The following is a 6,000-nucleotide window of genomic DNA, read 5'->3' as shown; positions in this document are numbered from 1 at the left end:
CTCTCTCTCTCTCTGACAAATAAATAAAATCTTTAAAAAAAAGAATTTAGAATATTTCCATTATTCTAAAAGTTCTCTTGTACCTGTTTGCGGTTAATTCTCCCACCTTCAGCCCTCAGCAGCCACCAATCTGCTTTTTATCTCTTTAAATTTCTACTACTACTACTAGTCCATTGTATGCCGACCACATGTTGCTTATCCATTCATTGGTTGATGGACATTTAAATGGTTTTCAGTTCGGGGCTATCATGTGTAATATTGCTATGAACAATCAATCTCATTCATGTCTTTGAGTGGACCTACGTTTTCATTTCTCTTGGATAAATATGGAGGAATGAAATTACTGGGTCGTATGGTCAGTGTAGTTAGCTTTTTAAGAAACTGCCAAGCCATTTTTCAAAGTGTAATTTTATAATCACCCAGTGTAATTTTGATTTGCATTTCTTTGCATTTCCCTGATGACCAATGATGTTAGCATCTCTTTCCATTGTTATTAGCCATTTGTATGTCATCTTTGGCAAATTTTAATTTTTATTTATGCCCAATGTAGGGCTTGAACTCATGACCCAGAGATGACCCAGAGATCAAGAGTTGCACACTGCCAACTGAGCCAGCCAGGCACCCCTCTTTGGTGAAATTTCTATTTAAGCCCTTTGCCCATTTTTTTTTATTTTATTTTATTTTATTTTATTTTATTTTATTTTATTTTATCTTATTTTATTTTATCTTATCTTATCTTATCTATCTTATCTTATCTTATCTTTTAAGTAAGCTCTCCTGCCCAATGTGGGACTTGAACTCATGAACTTCAGATCAAGAGGCACATACGCTACTGACTGAGCCAGTCAGTTGCCCCCCTCCTTTGCCTATTTTTAAATTGGGTTATGTCTTTAACCTTTGACAACCTGATTTCTATTCTTACTCTTCTTAAAACTGCCTTCTGAAATAATGAAATACCACTGAGATAATGAGTCCTAACAGATCCAGTAGTGTTTTTAAATTCGTCTTCTCCTTGACCCTACTGCAGTACTTGATAGTGTCTTCATTAAACCCTTCTTTTTTTAAAAGATTTATTTATTGGTGGGGGCAGGAGCAGGGGGAGAGACTCTTACAAGCAGACTCCCTGCTGAGCATGGAGCCTGACACGTGGCTCAACCCCAGGACCCATGAGATCATGACCTGAGCTGAAACCAGGAGTCAGATGCTTAACCGACTGAACCACCCAGGCACCCCCATGAACCCCTTTTTGAAATGTTGTCTTATTTTGGTATTCAGGACAGAATACTTTCCTGATTCTTCCTTGAAAACTCTCTTTTTTGGGTAATAGTCCTCCTCCTGCCCTAAGCGGTCTAGTCCATAGACTAGACCTATGCCCTCCGCTCTTCTCCTTCTACATTTTATTCCATGGCAAATTGTAATATCTTTAAGGAAATGTCTAAAAGGAAATGAGATATTTAACAATGTCTTTAAGGAAGTGGAGTTATCAGACTCTGTGAGAGCTGGAGTTATGGAAGGGGGGGGCCTATCTGATAGGAGATGTAGTAGTAGAGTGATCAGAAATGCAGCCACTGTGAGAAGGGAAGCAGTCAGGCAGTGAGGGAGCAGAAAAGATATATCCCGAACGTTAACTATTTCCATCTTTTGATCTCATACTGGTGCCTCCCATTGGTTGAAGCCAGAGGTTAAGAGGGGCTGGGTAAAGTCATCTATGGCGTCAGCAAAAGGTATGGGAATGAATCTGGGAGCAAATGGAGAATAGGCAACATAATGTCTTATTGTTCTTTCACATTCAGAGTTTAAAACAGATGTCATCATCTTAGTGCCTAAATCATCTCCCTGTTTTAACTTCTGTGCCTCTGCCAGGGGTACCATTACTCTCCCTGATCTCTCAGGCTAGAAACTCAAAAAACACTACAACCCCAGTCAATGATCTCTTCTGCTCATAATTCTCTCTCCCTTATTTGGCATTAATCATCTCATTGGGTTGAACCAGACAACTGGTTCATAAATGTGAGACTCCACGGTTTTATGGTACTCAATATTGCATCATGATTTTATTGAAATTCTCAAGTATGTATTTGTGTCTTGAACAGATGATAAGCATTTTTAGAGCAGGGTCTGTTCTTGATACTTCTTCAAATCCTCTCTGTGCTTATCAGTGTTCTACTAAGTTAGAGACTCAGCAGATGTTTGTAAAATGAATAAATGAATGATTCAGACATGGTTCTAAAACTTGTCTAAATCCCTTGTCCAAATTATAGATTTTGACAACAAATAGTCAACACATTTCACCACTAAGTGGCAGCATCCACAATGATAATTTCCAAAATGGCCCAATTCCAGCAAGCACATCACTGAGATTTCAATGATCATAACAAGAGTATGATAAGAACATAACCTATTAGTCAAACTATTCTCTTTCTGGTGAAAAATTACCAATGAATTACTGTCCATACAGTTAACCTTTTTTTTTTTTTTAACAAAGTAATTTTATTTTACTTTTTTTAAAAAAGATTTTATTTATTTATTTGTCAGAGAGAGAGCATGCACAAGCAGGGGGAGCTGCAGGCAGAGGGAGAAGTAGGCTCCCCACTGATCAAGGAGCCTGATGTGGGACTCAATCCCAGGACCCTGGGATCATGACCTGAACCAAAGGCAGAGTCTTAACCAGCTGAGCCACCCAGGCACCCTGTACAGATAATTTCTAACAAATATGGTTAAGAACCAAAAGTGTCTGTCTGCTTCACAAATATTTACATTCATGCATTTTTCTATGAATTTTAACATTCTTTTTGTTTTAACTAAAGTTCAGTTTTCTTATGAACTGATATTCTTATATGAACTTATATTCTTAGTATAGAATAGGCCAAAAAAGACAAAATCTCTTATAGCTCTTCCTGTTGTTTTTTTTCCTCAGTAAATATTTCAACTAGCTTTCCTCTTTTTCAAATTGACCTTTACATTTTATTGTTCCAGAATAATTCATGCTTATAAAAATAAAAACAATAAAAGTGTATAGAGTAATAAGTTAAAGACTTCATTCCCTTCCAGGTCCTGCTGCTACTCCCAAGGGATAATCACTGTTAACATAGTGATGCATATTCTTCCAGACAATTATTTTTTGCACAGTTAATTGATTTTCTTAAGTCTTAGCATGTTTTATTAAAATTACACTACAAAGAATATTTCCTATCTTGTCCCTCTCACTCCATTCCCCCTCTTAAATGAAACTGCAAAGAAATAATCATGATATGGATTCTGGCTGTCAACATTTAGGCATTTGGAAATATGTGAGGACATTTGTTGTTGTGATTAGGAAGCTTTGTGGCCTTTGGGGGCAGGGTGCTCAGATGTTAACAACTCTGGAATGCCCAGGAGGGTCCCACAAGATAAAACATTTTTCCACTTGGAATGTCAGTAGCAATCCTGCTTAGAAACCCTAAAGGTCTCTCCCATACTGAATATAAACACACACACACACACACACACACACACACACACACACTTTATCATTCAACAGAAAAGCTGAAAGAATTGTACAGTAAAACACTCATGTACCTACCACCTAGATTCTACTATTAACATGATACCTTCATTGTTTCCCCACATATCTCTTCATATACGGGCCAATATCTATGCCAGTTACCATCAACTATCCATCTTTTTTTTAATGTACTTCAAAATAAGTTGAAGAGATAAGTCCACATCATCCTTAAACACTTCACCATCAAATTGCCTTTTATCTTTTTTATTGAAGTTTGGTTGACACACTATGTTACACTAGTAAATTGTCTTTTAAAAACCTCTTATACGTGTTGATGTACAGCTTGCTTTGTAAATCTATCATCATTCATTCAACAAGTCAACATTTTTCTTTGAGGGTTTACTGTGTGCCAGATACTTTCCTAGGCGCTGGGGCTACATTGGTGAGCAAAGCAAATGCAGTCCCTGAATCATGGAGCTTACTCTGATGGAGATCTTGAAACTTTTTCCATAGTCATAGTAATAATGATAATTAGTAGTATATGGACGGGACTGGAGGAGATAATGCTAAGCAAAATAAGTCAAGCAGAGAAAAACAATAATCATATGGTTTTACTCATTTTTGGAACATAAGAAGTAGGAAGATCAGTAGGAGAAGAAAGGAAAGAATGAAGGGGGGGTAAACAGAAGGGGGAATGAACCATGAGAGACTATGGACTCTGGGAAACAAACTGAGGGCTTCAGAGGGAAGGAGGGTGGGGGAATGGCATAGGCTGGTGATGGGTAGTAAGGAGGGCACGTATTGCATGGTGCTCTGGGTGTTATACGCAAGTAATGAATCATGGAAATTTACATCAAAATCTAGGGATGTACTGTATGGTGACTAACATAATATTATAAAAAATATTATTACAAAAAATAATAATTAGTACTATAACAATATTATGAGAACAGTATATAAAAATTTTATAACAACAAAATATTATTGTAACAATAAAATCGAGTATTTGTTGTGTCTACTATATTCTTGACATTGCTCTAAGTATTTTAAATATATTAACTAGAGCACCTGGGTGGCTCAGTTGGTTAAGCATCTGCCTTTGGCTCAGGTCATGATCCTAGTGTCCTGGGATCAAGTCCCACATCAGGCTCCTTGCTCAGTTGGGGAGCCTGTTTCTCCCTGTGCCTCTGCCTGCCACTCCTCCTGAGTATGCTCACTCTCTTGCTATCTCTCTCTCTGTGTCAAATAAAGAAAATTTTTTAAAAATGTTTTTATAAATAATTAATTAACTAATTGAACCCTGTAAAGTTAGAACAATTATAATCTTCACTTTGCAGATGATAAGATGAGACACAGAGAAATTAAGTATCTTGCCCAGCATCACAAAGCCAGGAAATGACAGAGCTGGGGGATAAGCCCAGAGTCCACAAGCTACACCATTATACCACTGCCTCTCCTCTGTGTTATCAGCATGTTAATAGTTTTTGATTGACCCTATTCTTTTTTATAGGTGCATAATATTCCACAGAATTAATTTAATGAAGTGTATTTCATGAATCCCTTACTTTCAAAATATTTTTTTCTCTGTTATAGCCAATGACACAGTGAATATCCTCATTCTTAAATTTTTGTGCATCTGTATAAATGTTTCTGCCAAATACGTTCTAGAAGTAGACTTGCTGAGTCAAAAGGTATGCACATTTTAATAGATATTGGCTAACTGCCCTCAAAAAATGCTACACCAATCAGTACTCCTCCAACAGAATATGAGGGTATCAGAATTCTTACACCTCTCACAATGCTCTTTTTAAAGTTTTATACATCTGGTGAAAAGAAAACTATATAAAATCATTTCTCATTTATTCATTTATTTAATTATTTAACAAATACTCATTGAGAAACTATACTGTTCCAATCACCAGGCTAGGCCAAAAGGACAATCCAGGAGCAATCGAGGCACAATTCTTTCCTTGGTGGGCATGTAATCACTAAGGGCAGGCAGGCAATAAAGAAATAGGCAGGTTAATATACAATATAGTGTTAGGTGGTGACGTGAGGAAGAAAAACAATGCATAATAGGGAACTAGAGAATGATGGCATTAGGGGGTTAGCATCATCAGGAAGGGTCAGCGGGGAGGTGACTTTAAACACAGATGTGAACAAAGTGAGGGGCAGCCCCGTGAAAATCTGGGGAAAGGCCATTTTAGGCAGCAGGTGCAAAAGCCCTGAGGCGGGAACTTGGTGCACCTGAAAAATCTCATTGGCATTTTAATTTGTACTTCTGTAATTACTGTAGAGATGGAGCAAATCTCTCCCTTCTGGCACCTAGACTTTAAAATATATATGAGCGTAGCATTTTCATAGACTTGCAAACTCCCTGTGATCACTAAATGTTAATCTGTGACTTTAATATGTGTAATGCTTTTGAATTAACCCAATGGTAAGGGTGATTTTTCTTCTTTCTTTTCTTTTCTTCCTTTTTCTTTCTTTCTTTTCTTTCTTTCTTTCTTTCTTTC

Source organism: Ursus americanus, chromosome 17 (genome assembly GCF_024610735.1).
Source record: "Ursus americanus isolate L20-20 chromosome 17, mUrsAme1.1.p, whole genome shotgun sequence".
NCBI lineage: Eukaryota > Metazoa > Chordata > Mammalia > Carnivora > Ursidae > Ursus > Ursus americanus.
Note: the sequence above shows the minus strand (reverse complement) of the source record.